The following is a 15,171-nucleotide window of genomic DNA, read 5'->3' on the forward strand; positions in this document are numbered from 1 at the left end:
CTATTAATCACATGTAAACAAAAAGAAATAAATAAATTAAAAAAATTGTTGTCAGAAGTGGGATTCGAACCCACGCCTCCAGGGGAGACTGCGACCTGAACGCAGCGCCTTAGACCGCTCGGCCATCCTGACGGATACTGCTGCAGTGCTGCAGACATGTCAGGGTGAGCACTGCAGGAGAAGCTCCATAGGAATGTAGTTTTGTTTTATATTAAGGGTTTTTGCTTCTTTTATCTTTGTCTAGATCCCCCATGATTCTCTGCTGTAGTTGTCAGTACTGACCAAGAGAATCGCTGTAGAATGAGCCGCACATGACTGCTGCCCATTGGCAGATGTGGATACATTTTCACAGCGGTGGATTAAGGCTTTGTGCCCACGATGCGTTTTTTAAGCATTTTCGCAGCGGCAAAAACGCTGCACAAACGCGTAAAAAAACGCATGGTAGAAGGTCTGCCATGTTCCCCAATGATAATCCGTATGTGCTGTGCACATGCTGCAGAAATTTCCGCTGCGGATTATCATTGCAGAAAAAAAAGCAGCACGACCAATTATTTTGCGGAAGCGCTGCGTTTTCGCCGCCATTGACTTGCATTGGAACGCATGGATTCCGCATCACTGTATATGTAGATGCGCATTCCATGCGTTCCAATGTGGGGACGGTACCCGGGTGTGGAGGAGAGGAGACTCTCATCCAGACCCAGGTACCATAGAAGCTGTAAAAAAAAGAATAAAGTAAAAAATAAATATGACACTTACCTTCTGATGGCCCGCGATGCACTCCTCCTCTCATGCCGGCAGATCGCAATGTACTGAAGGACCTGCGCTGACATCATAGTCATGTGACGGATCAGTCCTTCAGTGTACCGCTGCCGGCAAGGGAGAACGGAGGGAAAGCAGGACACCGGGGGCCATCAGAGGGTAAAGTATATATATTTTTTTTATTTTTTGACATTCTCTCGGGTCACACTATATAAATCCATGCCGGTTGCATGGATTTATATAGTGTGACCAAGTTGTCAAGCACTTTCCAAGTGATGCTAAAATCGCTTGGAAAAGCGCTTGATAACCCGCATGCGGAAATGCCAGTGAAGAACGCTTCACATCCGCTTGTCTCTGGCAGGAAAACGCATGTACAATCCGCATGCGTTTTTTTCTGCCAGGGAGATGCAGAAACGCTCAGGAAAAAAATCCTGAGCATTTCTGCATCGTGGGCACATAGCCTAAGAGTAGCAAGGGCCCCGGGAAGTTTAGAAGGCGCGGCCCCCCCAAACACACACCTGATGTATCACATGTCACATGATCCCCTGTGATAGATCATGTGATAGTTCACGTGAAATTAATTTGGCACAATATTAATATATTAATTATAATTTTTTTTTTAGGTTGTGTGCCCACTATGCGTTTTTTAAGCATTTCCGCAGCGACAATTCCGCTGCAGAAACGCTTAAAAAAACGCTTGGTAGAAGGTCTGCCATGTTCCTCAATGATAATCCGCATGTGCTGTGCACATGCTGCGGAAATTTCCGCTGTGGATTATCATTGCAGAAAACTCCGCAGCATTACCAATTATTTTGCAGAAGCGCAGCGTTTTCACCGCCATTAACTTGCATTGGAATGCATGGAATCCGCATCACTGCATCTGTACATGCGGATATCATGTGTTTCAGTGTGCAGATGGTACCCGGGTGCAGAGGACTGGAGACTCTCCTCTGGACCCGGGTACCATAGAACCTGTAAAAAAAAAAAGAATAAAATAAAAAATAAATATTAAGCTATGTGCCCACGATGCAGAAATGCTTCGGATTTTTCCTGAGCGTTTCTGCATCTCCCTGGCAGAAAAAACGCATGCGGATTGTACATGCGTTTTTCCTGCCAGGGACATGCGGATGTGAAGCATTCTTCACATACATTTCCACATTCGGGTTGTCAAGCACTTTCCAAGCGATTTTAGCATCACTTGGAAAGTGCTTGTCAACCGGCATGGATTTATATAGTATGACTTTAAAGAATGGTAAAAAATAAAAAAATGACTCTATACTTACCTTCTGATGGCCCCCGCAGTCTTGCTTCGCTGCGTCCTGGCTGACGTCAGCGCAGGTCCTCCAGTCCATCGCGATCTGCCGGCAAGGGAGGACGAGCGCACCGGGGGCCGCCAGAAGGTAAGTATAACATTTATCTTTTATTTTATTCTTTTTTTTACAGTTTTCTATTGTACCCGGGTCCGGAGGAGAGTCTCCTGTCCTCCACACATGGGTACCATCCGTGCATTGAACGCATGTATTCCGCATGTGCTTATCTAGTGAAGCGGAATGCATGCGTTCTAATGCAAGTCAATGGCGGTGAAAATGCAGCGCTTCCGCAAAATAATTGGCAGTGCTGCGTTTTTTTCCGCAATGAAAATCTGCAGCGGAAATTTCCACAGCATGTGCACAGCACATGCGGATTATCATTGGGGAACATGGCAGGCCTTCTACCATGCGGTTTTTAAGAGTTTCTGCAGCGTTTTTGCCGCTGCGGAAACACTTAAAAAACGCATCGTGGGCACACAGCTTTATACTTGCCTTCTGATGGCCCCCGGTGTCTTTATCCAATGCGTTCTGGCTTGCCGGCAGCTCACGGTAGACTAAAGGACCTGTGGTGACTTCATTTAGTCATGACGTCGGCATGGCCATCAGAAGGTAAGTATATATTTTTTATTTTTTACCATTCTTTACGGTCACACTATATAAATCCATGCCGTTTGCATAGATTTATATAGTGTGACCAAGTTGACAAGCACTTTCCAAGTGATGCTAAAATCGCTCTGACTGCCGGTATGTGCGCCGGCGCCGCACATATTATAATGAGGGCAATCTGGCCATGGACCCCCCTGGAGCCCCGGGCGGTAGCTCAGATTACCCTCATTATAATCCGCCTATGCATTATTATCATCATTAGTTCACAACTGTGTTTTCAGGATGGAAAAGAATTGTCCCCAGTAAACCTCGCTGACCTATAACGAGATCTGTCAAGCTCCTCTGGTGCACTTTTTGTTCTGTAGGATGCACTTTTTTTCAGTTCTAAAAACTGACAGATAGGAGAGGCTTGCAGCTATTTCCTAGCTCGGTCACTAATGCCAAAGAACTGGGGCTTCAGACTTCCAACTTATAGCCCCGTCAAGAAACAGTGAATTTTATTAGTGTCAACATGATGCCGATGCAGTTTGATCAGGTGGTGGAGCAGAGCTGCAGGCTCCCTGCTCTTGCCTTCACTGTCTTGTAGGCCACAGGCCTCTGTAAACCTACAGGCTTCAAGACGTCGGTGTCACAGCGTGGGAGGTGCAATGACGTCACTGCATTGTGCCTCCTGTTCCGGCCCAATATTGTTTGCAAAAGATGACTCAGTGGATTTGGACATCAGGATAGAAGATTAGGTGAGTATTAACTTTATTTTTTTGTGGGGGCTGCAGCACTCTGGGGACATTATTATTATTATTGAAATTGTCACTAATTAATCAATATTTCTGGTGGGATCAATATTATTGGCAGAGCATTCGGAGTACACTTGTATTGAGCGAGGCAGCGCCCACTAGATGGGTTCTGCCCAGGAGTGCGTATATGTAGGGCCGGCGCCCGTACCCGGGCAAGTTTCAGGGCCCTGGACCATAAGAGGGGCCCATTCGCTGTCGGGGCGCGGCCCACTTCCCCGGCATTTGTGCAGACAGGACTGCTGGCGCTGCTTGATTGCCGGCACTTCACCAGACATGGTCGTGCGCAGTGTGCAGTGCGGCTGTGTCTTGTAATAATGACATGGCAGGGTCGACACTGTGCCTTTAATTTTGCTTATGTGTCGCCCATGTTGCGTCATTTCTAGCAGACACAGCTACACGGCGCACTGCGTGCGGCCATGTCTGAAGTGCCGGCAATCAAACACTGCCGGAGGTCCTGCACAAATGCTGAGGGAGCGGCCTGGGCCCCAACGGCGAGTGGGCCCACCTGTCCAGGTTCCCATGTCTGTGACACACCGGCGGCCCTGCACAGGTGAGAGGGAGCAGCCCGGGCCCCAACAGCGAGTGGGCCCCACTGTTGGGCCAGGGCCCCATGTCCGTGACACGCCAGTGGCCCTGCACAGACACATGACAGAGGAGCTGGACTGGAGACAGGATCGGGGGCAGGTGAGTGAGACTTGTTGCCAGCTCCCCTAATTCCCATATTAAAAATATTTCTAATGTACAGTACAGACCAAAAGTTTGGACACACCTTCTCATTTAAAGATTTTTCTGTATTTTCATGACTATGAAAATTTGTACATTCACACTGAAGGCATCAAAACTATGAAGTAACACATGTGGAATTATATACTTAACAAAAAAGTGTGAAACAACTGAAAATATGTCATATTCTAGGTTCTTCAAAGTAGCCACCTTTTGCTTTGATGACTGCTTTGCACACTCTTGGCATTCCGTTGATGAGCTTCAAGAGGTAGTCACCGGAAATGGTCTTCCAACAATCTTGAAGGAGTTCCCAGAGATGCTTAGCACTGGTTGGCCCTTTTGCCTTCACTCTGCGGTCCAGCTCATCCCAAACCATCCCGATTGGGTTCAGGTCTGGTGACTATGGAGGCCAGGTCATCTGGCGTAGCACCCCATCACTCTCCTTATTGGTCAAATAGCCCTTACACAGCCTGGAGGTGTGTTTGGGGTCATTGTCCTGTTGAAAAATAAATGATGGTCCAACTAAACGCAAACCGGATGGAATAGCATGCCGCTGCAAGATGCTGCGGTAGCCATGCTGGTTCAGTATGCCTTCAATTTAGAATAAATCCCCAACAGTGTCACCAGCAAAGCACCCCCACACCAACACACCTCCTCCTCCATGCTTCACGGTGGGAACCAGGCATGTAGAGTCCATCCGTTCACCTTTTCTGCATCGCACAAAGACACGGTGGCTGGAACCAAAGATCTCAAATTTGGACTCATCAGACCAAAGCACAGATTTCCACTGGTCTAATGTCCATTCCTTGTGTTCTTTAGCCCAAACAAGTCTCTTCTGCTTGTTGCCTGTCCTTAGCAGTGGTTTCCTAGCAGATATTTTACCATAAAGGCCTGCTGCACAAAGTCTCCTCTTAACAGTTGTTGAAGAGATGTGTCTGCTGCTAGAACTCTGTGTGGCATTGACCTGGTCTCTAATCTGAGCTGCTGTTAACCTGCGATTTCTGAGGCTGGTGACTCGGATAAACTTATCCTCAGAAGCAGAGGTGACTCTTGGTCTTCCTTTCCTGGGGCGGTCCTCATGTGAGCCAGTTTCTTTGTAGCGCTTGATGGTTTTTGCAACTGCACTTGGTGACACTTTCAAAGTTTGCCCAATTTTTCGGACTGACTGACCTTCATTTCTTAAAGTAATGATGGCCACTCGTTTTTATTTACTTAGCTGATTTTTTTCTTGCCATAATACAAATTCTAACAGTCTATTCAGTAGGACTATCAGCTGTGTATCCACCTGACTTCTGCACAACACAACTGATGGTCCCAACTCCATTTATAAGGCAAGAAATCCCACTTATTAAACCTGACAGGGCACACCTGTGAAGTGAAAACCATTTCCGGTGACTACCTCTTGAAGCTCATCAAGAGAATGCCAAGAGTGTGCAAAGCAGTCATCAGAGTAAAAGGTGGCTACTTTGAAGAACCAAGAATATAAGACATATTTTCAGTTGTTTCACACTTTTTTGTTACGTATATAATTCCACATGTGTTAATTCTTAGTTTTGATGCCTTCAGTGTGAATGTACAATTTTCAAAGTCATGAAAATACAGAAAAATCTTTAAATGAGAAGGTGTGTCCAAACTTTTGGACTGTACTGTATGTGTGTGTGCATGTATGATGTGATTATCTGTGTATGTCAGTGTGTATATATATCTGTCTATTTTATGCATTTTTAAGAATTTGTGTCCAAATATGCATGTATGCCTGTATGTGTGCATATCTGTGTACCATGTGCATATGTGTGCGCATATCTGTGTACCATGTGCATGTGTGTGCATATCTGTGTACCATGTGCATATGTGTGTGCATGTCTGCATACCGTGTGTGTGCATGTCTGCGTGTCTGAGTACGTGCATATCTGCGTATTGTGTGCATGTCTGCATACATGTCTGCGTATTGTGTGCATGTCTGTGTACTTTGTGTGTGTGCGCGTCTGCGTATTGTGTGCGCGTCTGCGTATTGTGTGCGCGTGCATGTCTGCCTACTGTGTGCGCGTGCATGTCTGCCTACTGTGTGCGCGTGCATGTCTGCCTACTGTGTGTGCGTGCGCATATCTGCCTAATGTGTGTGCGTGCGCATGTCTGCCTACTGTGTGTGTGTGTGCGCATGTCTGCCTACTGTGTGTGTGTGTGCGCATGTCTGCCTACTGTGTGTGTGCGCGCATGTCTGCCTACTGTGTGTGTGTGTGTGCGCATGTGACGCGCCCCTGGGCCTGTGCTGTGGTGCAGCGTTGCACACGCGGGGAATACCCGGAGCCGGATCTGTTGGGGGTAGTAGTCCTCGTGGCGGTGACCCGGTCCGTGCCCAGGGAGTCAAACTGAGCGGCAGTATTTAGCAGTAGATGTTTAGAATGTTCGACTACGCCACCCGTTGAATGCGGTCATAAGACCGCCGCTGCAGGGCAGACCGCTGAGGCCGGTGATACGGTTGTGCAGCGGGGATGGTATAACCCCCAACGGGAGGGGTATGGCCTCAGGGCAGCCGACGTGTTTGAAGGGGGGTAGCAGGAACCACTCAGAGACGGTGCGGTGTAGTTTTGGGTCTTTACTGGTGACAAGGTAGACCCTCCCGGAGTACTGGCTAGCGATCGGGGCCTGGTCCGTCCGTGAGCTGATGGGATCTCCCCTGGCCAGGCGGAGTTGTAGGCCTCCCCAACTAATCGTACTCTTCTGGCTACCTTTCTAGAGGCGGGTAAAAGTAGCCCACGTCCCTGAGTGTACCGTGTGGTGCTCACCCGTATGGCCGGTGACTCGGGGCCTTTTGGTAACTTCCGCTCCACGTCGCGGTGCTGGTCCCTTGCGTGTGACCGTGCCTTCGGGTTTCTTGGCCAGAGGACCTGAAATCCCCTGCCGGGCGGTTTCTGCTGCTGGGTAAGGATTAGTCCCCACAGCCTCGGACCCCGGGTCTGGTAAGAACTCTTCAATCAGGGCGAGCTCTACAGCTTCCAGCCCCTGACTCCTTTTAGCACAGCTCCCACAGAGCTCCTGATCTTTCTTGTTCCTAAAGCTGCTCCACTACAGACCAGACTGTGTCTCTGTCTGTGTTCTCTCACTCTACACACTAACCCTGCCTCAGCCCCAGCTTTATATAGGGGAAGTTCTTCCCCTCCCAGGACTGGGCAGGAGGTGTGGCATGCATAGGATGTCTGACCAGGAAACCTCCCACCTGCTCACAGACGTAATATTGCTATTACTGTGGGAACCAGACCCCTGGGGTGCCACATTCCCCCCTAGTGAAATTTAGTACTCCGGGACTAAACATATTTTTGTAAAACATAACAAGTAAAAACAGAAACAGTACAATAAAGAAAAAAAACACATTAGGATGGTCACGGCATGTCCACAACCGGGTGCAGTCTTTGAAGAAAACAAAGGTGTCCATTTCACCATGAGACCGGGAGCCGTAACCAGGTAGGGGTCTGTCCTACCCCGAGTCCTTAACAGTCTTAGTCCTTTCCTGGGTTACGCTCCAACATATGTACAAAGGATTCCGGATAATCCATAAACGACACCTATAAAATAACTAAAAATACACAATTATTTACAAGTAACAGAAAACAGATAAATACAAATAAACAGTCTAAACACTTAGATCCTCCAACGTACGGGCAACTGGCCTCTAGTGGCTCTAGTGGACCTACGGAGCTGACTGACTGGTCCTGAGCTACCAGGTGTAGGAGCTGTCAAAGGTAAACTGGGCAGCTGTCTACGGGCTCTTTGGCTCACTAGGGGTACGGCAGGCTCACTATAAGCAGAGGGTTGATCCTCCTGGTCTGCTTGTGTAGGGTCTTCTGCCTCCTGGACCGGCTGCTCTTCCAGCTCTACCTGTTTCTCCGTAGGCACTTGGGATGCTGGTTGGAGGAAGGTGAGGACGGGTACCACAACAGCACCATTGACTTGAGTCCAAGACCGAGGGAAGTCTCCGAGTACAGTACTAACCATCTCCTCCTTTTCCTCTACGGGTTGAGGATTTTCTTGATCTTCTTCAGGGTTTCGTAGCTGTTCGGGACACTTCTTCAGGTGGACTCGGGAGACAATGGCTGTGGTTTCTCCTCCGTCCTTACTGATTATGCAGACTTTCGGGTTCTCATGGCTTGAGGGCAGTACGGTGTACGGGTCCTTCTCCCACTGGTCGTCCAACTTGTGGAGGCGTCTCTTCCTCTTCAAGACCTGCTCTCCAGGTACCAGGGGAACAGCGGGAGCATACTGGTTGTAAGTCTTCTCCTGTCTTTCTCTAGCTTGACAGAGACTTCGCTCCACGCTCTCCTGTACTTTCCGGTACTGCTGCTGCCTTTCTGTGTCCCAGTCTGCTTCTGGTGAAGTGTCCTCGGGTGTCAGGACTCCCATCTCCAGATCAACAGGAAGCTTACCAGGTCTTGCTCTCATTAGGTAAGCCGGGGTACAGTTGGTAGAACCTACCGGGATGTGGTTGTATAGGTCCACCAGATCAGGCAGTTTCTCAGGCCACAGACTGCGTTCTTCCAGGGGCAATGTTTTCAGAAGATCTATCACCACCTGGTTCATTTTCTCGCAGAGCCCATTGGTTTGCGGATGATAGGGTGTTGTTCTTATCTTCCGGCAGCCATACAGAGTACAGAACTCCTGGAAGACTTCCGCTTCAAAGGCAGGTCCCTGGTCCGTCAGCACCTGCTCCGGGTATCCGTGTGGACGGCAGAAGTGCTGCTGGAAGGCTCTAGCTGCTGTTTGAGCCGTTAAGTCCTTGACCGGGACCACCACCAGGAACCGGGAGTAATGATCTACGATTGTGAGGGCGTAGACATACCCAGATCTGCTTGGAGCCAGTTTCACATGGTCCAGGGCTACCAGTTCCAGTGGCTGTCGGGTGATGATGGGCTGCAAGGGAGTCTTCTGGCTGGCACGGTCCTTCCTTCTTAGGTGGCACGGTCCACAGTCTCTGCACCACCTCTCGATGGCTCCTCTCATGCCTACCCAGTAGAACCGCTCACGCAATAAGAACTCCAGCTTCTTCCACCCGAAATGTCCTGCTCCGTTGTGGTACGCCTCCAGAATCATAGCCGCGTCTCGTCTGGGGACCACTACCTGCCAGGTCAACTCATGTGTTCGAGAGTTAACCATTCTCCGGCACAACTTCTCCCTGTAGAGGAACAGCCTACTTTTCTCCTTCCACAGTTGCTTAGTCTCCTCCGGAGCGTCTGGGTCAAGGCGGGCATCTGGCTGAGTCAACATCTCCTTCACCAGTCGGACGGCGGGGTCACTGTCTTGCGTTTCCGCCCAGTTGTAATGAGGTAAAGGGTTGAACGTAGCGGATTGCTTACCCCTTACACGGTGGGAATACTGGGTAGTCCCATGCCGGTGGAAAGCGGGAAGTTCAACTTCTTCCAGTCCCTCTGGATCTTCCCCCACGTCCGGTAGGTTTGGCATTCTGGACAAGGCATCCGCGTTGGTATTGGAGCGTCCTGCCCGGTATTTGATTGTGAACTCAAAGTTGGACAGGCGGGCCATCCACCTCTGCTCCAGGGCACCGAGTCTTGCTGTGTCCAGATGTGTCAACGGGTTGTTATCCGTGTACACGGTAAACCGGGAAGAGGCGAGGTAGTGCTTAAAGCGTTCGGTGACTGCCCACACCACTGCCAGGAATTCTAGCTTGAATGAGCTGTAATTCTCAGGGTTTCTTTCGGTGGGTCGCAGTTTTCGGCTGGCGTAAGCAATTACCCGTTCTTTCCCCTGCTGGATCTGGGACAGTACGGCTCCTAGCCCGATGTTACTTGCGTCGGTGTAGAGGATAAAGGGCTGGCTGTAATCAGGGTACGCCAGGATTTCATCCCCCGTGAGGGCCATCTTCAGCTGGCGGAAGGACTCTTCTTCCAACTTCTCCCATCTGAAGGGCGGCTTCTGGTTCTTGGCCTTCCTGGACTGGCCTATCAGCAGGTCCTGCATAGGAGCTGCCTTTTTGGTGAAACCGGGAATGAACCTTCGGTAGTAGCCTACCAACCCGAGGAACTGCCGCACTTCCTTTACGCTGGAGGGGCTTGGCCATTCCTTAATTGCGGTGATCTTATCAGGGTCGGGAGCCACTCCGTCAGCACTCACCACGTGTCCCAGGTACTGCACCTTTGGTTTCAGGAGGTGACACTTGGAGGGTTTCACTTTAGGCCGTAGTTTGCCAGGGCTTCGAACACTTCTGCCAGGTGTTTCAGGTGGTCCTCGTAGGTCTTGGAGTAGACGATGACATCGTCCAGGTATAACAGGACCGTCTCGAAGTTTCGGTGTCCCAGACAGCATTCCATCAACCGTTGGAAGGTTCCTGGTGCGTTGCAGAGTCCGAACGGCATGCAGGTAAACTCGCTAAGTCCCATCGGGGTGGTGAATGCGGTCTTCTCCCGGTCCGCCTCTGCTACAGGAACCTGCCAGTACCCGCTAGTGAGATCCAAAGTGGAGAAGAAGTTAGCAGATTTTAAAGCAGCCAAAGACTCCTCTATCCTTGGTAAGGGGTACGCATCTTTGTGTGTGATACGGTTGATTTTCCGGTAATCTACACACATTCTCATGGTGTTGTCTTTCTTTTTAACCAAGACTAGTGGAGCTGCCCAGGGGCTACAGCTATCCCTGATTACCCCAGCCTCCTTCATGTCTCTAAGCATCCCCTTGGCGTGTTGGTAGTGTGCAGGGGGTACGGGTCGGTATCTCTCCTTTATGGGAGGATGGTCTCCCGTGGGGATGTGGTGTTCTACCCCCTTTACTCGCCCGAAGTCTAACGGGTGTTTACTAAACACTCTCTCGTACTCTTGAACCACCCGATAGACCCCTTGTTTCTGGTGTGAGGGAGTGGAGTCAGTACCCAGATGTAGTTGCTGACACCAGTCCTCCATTGGTTTCTTAGAGCCGTTACCTTCCTCTGGTTGGGATGGAGGTAAGGGTTCCACGGCCTGTACAGAATTCTGATTAATGGTATACAATTTGGCTAGCGTAGCATACCGGGGCAGGTACACTTCCCTTTTCCCGATGTTTATTATGCGAACGGGCACCTTCCCATGGCGTACATCAACCACCCCCCGTGCTGTCAAAATGGTGGGCCTACTGTCTGAGTAGACGGGTTCTACCATTGCTTGGTAGTCTCTACCTCTTAGACCAATAGCTGCCCGGCACCAAATCATCATTTCACTTTTTGGGGGCATGGCAATAGGGAAAGGGTCACACATTCTCACGCTTCCAATCTCACCACCGGAGAGTTCCACCTGTTGCCGCCGCATCAGTGCCCGGATCTCTTTTTGGAGCACTCGCTGCTGGCCGGAGCTGGCGTTCTTGGCAACCTGCTGTAAAATGAAAATCACCTCTGCAAGACAATTTTCAATCACATTAGTTCCTAGCGTTATCTTTGGGTGACTCTCGCGCTTGTCAATGTCTACAATGATCAGTCCCTGTGCTGCCAGTTCGACTCTACCGATTTTAATGGTCATCTCTTTGAATCCGATCTGTGGCACGGGTTGACCATTGCTGGCGATGATACTCAAGTCGTCGTCAGGGTAGCGGGTTATATCCGAGTCATTCCAGTACTGCTTGAAGAGCACGTACGGGATGGTGGTGACCTGTGACCCGGTGTCAAGTAGGGCACTCATAGGAATGCCATCCAGTACCACAGGCAAGACTGGACGTCCTCCCACGTATTTGTCACGCCAGTTCGATGGGCCTGGTGATCTTATTCCTGGGGGTTGGCCCTCTACCCCAGGTTGTGCCAGTTTAAAGGACAGTACCTTGCCATATGTCCAGGTTGATTGCAGCGGCGGCAGATGGGTTGTCCGTCCTCGTTGTATCGGTCGCTGGGTCTTCCTCTGGCCGGTGGGGTCCTCCTTGGTCGACGCCACGGGATGTCCTCCGGTCCGGATGCCAGCTGGATCTTCCCTGGAGCAGCAACCTGTAAAGACTGCACAGTTCGGGTTAGCGCGGCTACGCTTTTAGCTAGCTCTTGGACCTGATGGTGCAGGTCTGGAGCCGGGTCATTGTTCAAAGCCTGCGCATCAGCTCCCACAGGCCCTGCCGACAAGGGCGCCGCCTCCTGGTGGTAAGCGGTAGTAGGGCGCCTGTGGGCCACAACGCCACCTGGTGCCGGTTCTCGGAGCACCCGGATGGCTCTGTCCTTGAACTGTGCAAAGTCCAGATGAGGATCCTGTAAGGCCATTGCCCGCAACTGGGTTCGGTGGGCATTGCACAGTAGACCCTCAATGAATTGTTCAGTCAACAGCTTATCTTCATTTCCCACGCTGTCAGGGTCGGCCTGCTTAATGGCCCTCAGGGCCTCTTGTAGGTTTAGTGCATAGTCCCTTATATTCTCATGTGCTCGCTGTTTGCACCCGTAGAAACTAAGCTTTATCTCAGCTGAGGTGCGGGTATCAAAGGTGTCCTTCAGCCGGGTTAATATCCCTGCTACAGTCCTCCTCCCAGGTGGCCAGGACTTTACCTCCCTTTGGGCTGCCCCGGTTAGTTGGGCCACCAGGATGCTCACTTTTTGCTCTTCTGTGAGGGGGTACACCTGGAAGAGGCTATCCAGCTTTTCTCTAAAGTCATTCAGGGTATGTGACTCCCCTGAGTACTGGGGTAGCCAGGCTGCCCCCGGGATATAGGGCATCGTGAAAGGCATGACCGCTGCAGCGGTGGCGCTGGCGGTGGCTGTGGCAGTGAAGCTCTCCTCCGTATCCGACATCCTCCTCCCCCCTAGTGGACCGTGGCCTACCTTGCGATGATCCTCTTCCGTAGGCCGCGGCTCCGCAGTGGATCGTCAGGGTCGAGGACCTTCCGTCGCGCTCCTATGACGTCGGCGTCTGCTGGGCTCCTTCCAGGACCTTACGCAACGTCCGGACGTGAGGCGGGGCTTCAGTTCTCGCGGCTTTTCGGAGTCCATGCCCCTCTTCTTCCCGCGCGGCGTCTTCAAGATGGCGTCCAACGGCGGGAATACTCCACGGATGGCAGGAAGAAGGCAGAAGATGGCGCCGGATGGCGGGAAAACTTCACGGATGGCGGGAAGAAGGCAGAAGATGGCGCCGGATGGCGGGAATCTTCACCACAGGTAAGTTTAAAAGTCTCTTTTTCAGGCACGCAGTACCCGGTGGTTGCGGGCACGTAATCCTGCCGACTACGCCAAAGTTGACGCGCCCCTGGGCCTGTGCTGTGGTGCAGCGTTGCACACGCGGGGAATACCCAGAGCCGGATCTGTTGGGGGTAGTAGTCCTCGTGGCGGTGACCCGGTCCGTGCCCAGGGAGTCAAACTGAGCGGCAGTATTTAGCAGTAGATGTTTAGAATGTTCGACTACGCCACCCGTTGAATGCGGTCATAAGACCGCCGCTGCAGGGCAGACCGCTGAGGCCGGTGATACGGTTGTGCAGCGGGGATGGTATAACCCCCAACGGGAGGGGTATGGCCTCAGGGCAGCCGACGTGTTTGAAGGGGGGTAGCAGGAACCACTCAGAGACGGTGCGGTGTAGTTTTGGGTCTTTACTGGTGACAAGGTAGACCCTCCCGGAGTACTGGCTAGCGATCGGGGCCTGGTCAGTCCGTAAGCTGATGGGATCTCCCCTGGCCAGGCGGAGTTGTAGGCCTCCCCAACTAATCGTACTCTTCTGGCTACCTTGCTAGAGGCGGGTAAAAGTAGCCCACGTCCCTGAGTGTACCGTGTGGTGCTCACCCGTATGGCCGGTGACTCGGGGCCTTTTGGTAACTTCCGCTCCACGTCGCGGTGCTGGTCCCTTGCGTGTGACCGTGCCTTCGGGTTTCTTGGCCAGAGGACCTGAAATCCCCTGCCGGGCGGTTTCTGCTGCTGGGTAAGGATTAGTCCCCACAGCCTCGGACCCCGGGTCCGGTAAGAACTCTTCAATCAGGGCGAGCTCTACAGCTTCCAGCCCCTGACTCCTTTTAGCACAGCTCCCACAGAGCTCCTGATCTTTCTTGTTCCTAAAGCTGCTCCACTACAGACCAGGACTGGGCAGGAGGTGTGGCATGCATAGGATGTCTGACCAGGAAACCTCCCACCTGCTCACAGACGTAATATTGCTATTACTGTGGGAACCAGACCCCTGGGGTGCCACACATGTCTGCCTAGTGTGTGTGTGTGTGTGTGTGTGTGTGTGTGTGTGTGTGTGTGTGTGTGTGTGTGTGTGTGTCTCCATATGTGAAGGATAACGGGACAGCCTGGGCCCTGTGTTGTATACCTATATTTCACTGCCATATCTGTCTATCATGAATGGTAGTATGTGTTAGGGGCCTACTGAGACTCTTTCGCGCGGGGCCCGTGAAAACCTGCAGCAGGCCCTATGCATATGGCATACTTGACCACCATTCCCAGGACAGACAATGGAAAATCCTAGCAGCGCACAGTGCGGGCGCTGGGAGGGTTCACAAGTCTGCAGTCGCACAGAGTTTCATTTTAGACAACCCCTTTAATGTAGTAAAAGTTTGGTTGTGCAGTTCAATCACTCAGATGATACCTGTTATGAACAGAGTGTGATTGGTGGGTTTTGTGCACCTGTCCTGTTAATTAGTACAGATGTGCATCACCTCTGACGGTGCAGTTGTCCCGACAGGTATCTGTACGCATGATATAATGGGAGCTGTTCATCTCTCAATAAAAAGTAAGCTAGAATAATACTTTTAAACATGAATCTGACTTTCTAGTAAATTCTGTGCCATTTGGGCAGTCTTAAAGGGAACCTGACAAACATATATGCTGCCTGATTCATGTGGCCTTTGCATGCATCTTCTAGTGCAGCTTTTAAGTGCACATTAAAAATATATCAGAAATGTCCCAGAAGTGACCAGAAGGTAAGAGCTATCTCTGTCTATTTACTGCGCTTACCTCCTTAACTTCCAACACTTACACTTTTACCATGCTTACATATGTCCTTATAGTTTTGCTCCACTAATCCTTACTATACTTCACTAAACCAAAACCCCAGTA

General features: G+C 50.9%; 1 non-coding gene across 1 annotated transcript; it reads right to left on the reverse strand.

The window, feature by feature from the left end:
- Window positions 1–49: 49 nt before the first annotated feature.
- TRNAL-CAG (transfer RNA leucine (anticodon CAG)) lies at window positions 50–132 on the reverse strand. The gene has a single exon. It is a non-coding gene; the product is annotated as a tRNA-Leu (tRNA).
- Window positions 133–15,171: the final 15,039 nt, after the last annotated feature.

Source organism: Phyllobates terribilis, unplaced genomic scaffold (assembly GCF_046119375.1).
Source record: "Phyllobates terribilis strain yellow unplaced genomic scaffold, ASM4611937v1 Scaffold_13__5_contigs__length_258822181, whole genome shotgun sequence".
NCBI classification, from domain to species: Eukaryota; Metazoa; Chordata; class Amphibia; order Anura; family Dendrobatidae; genus Phyllobates; species Phyllobates terribilis.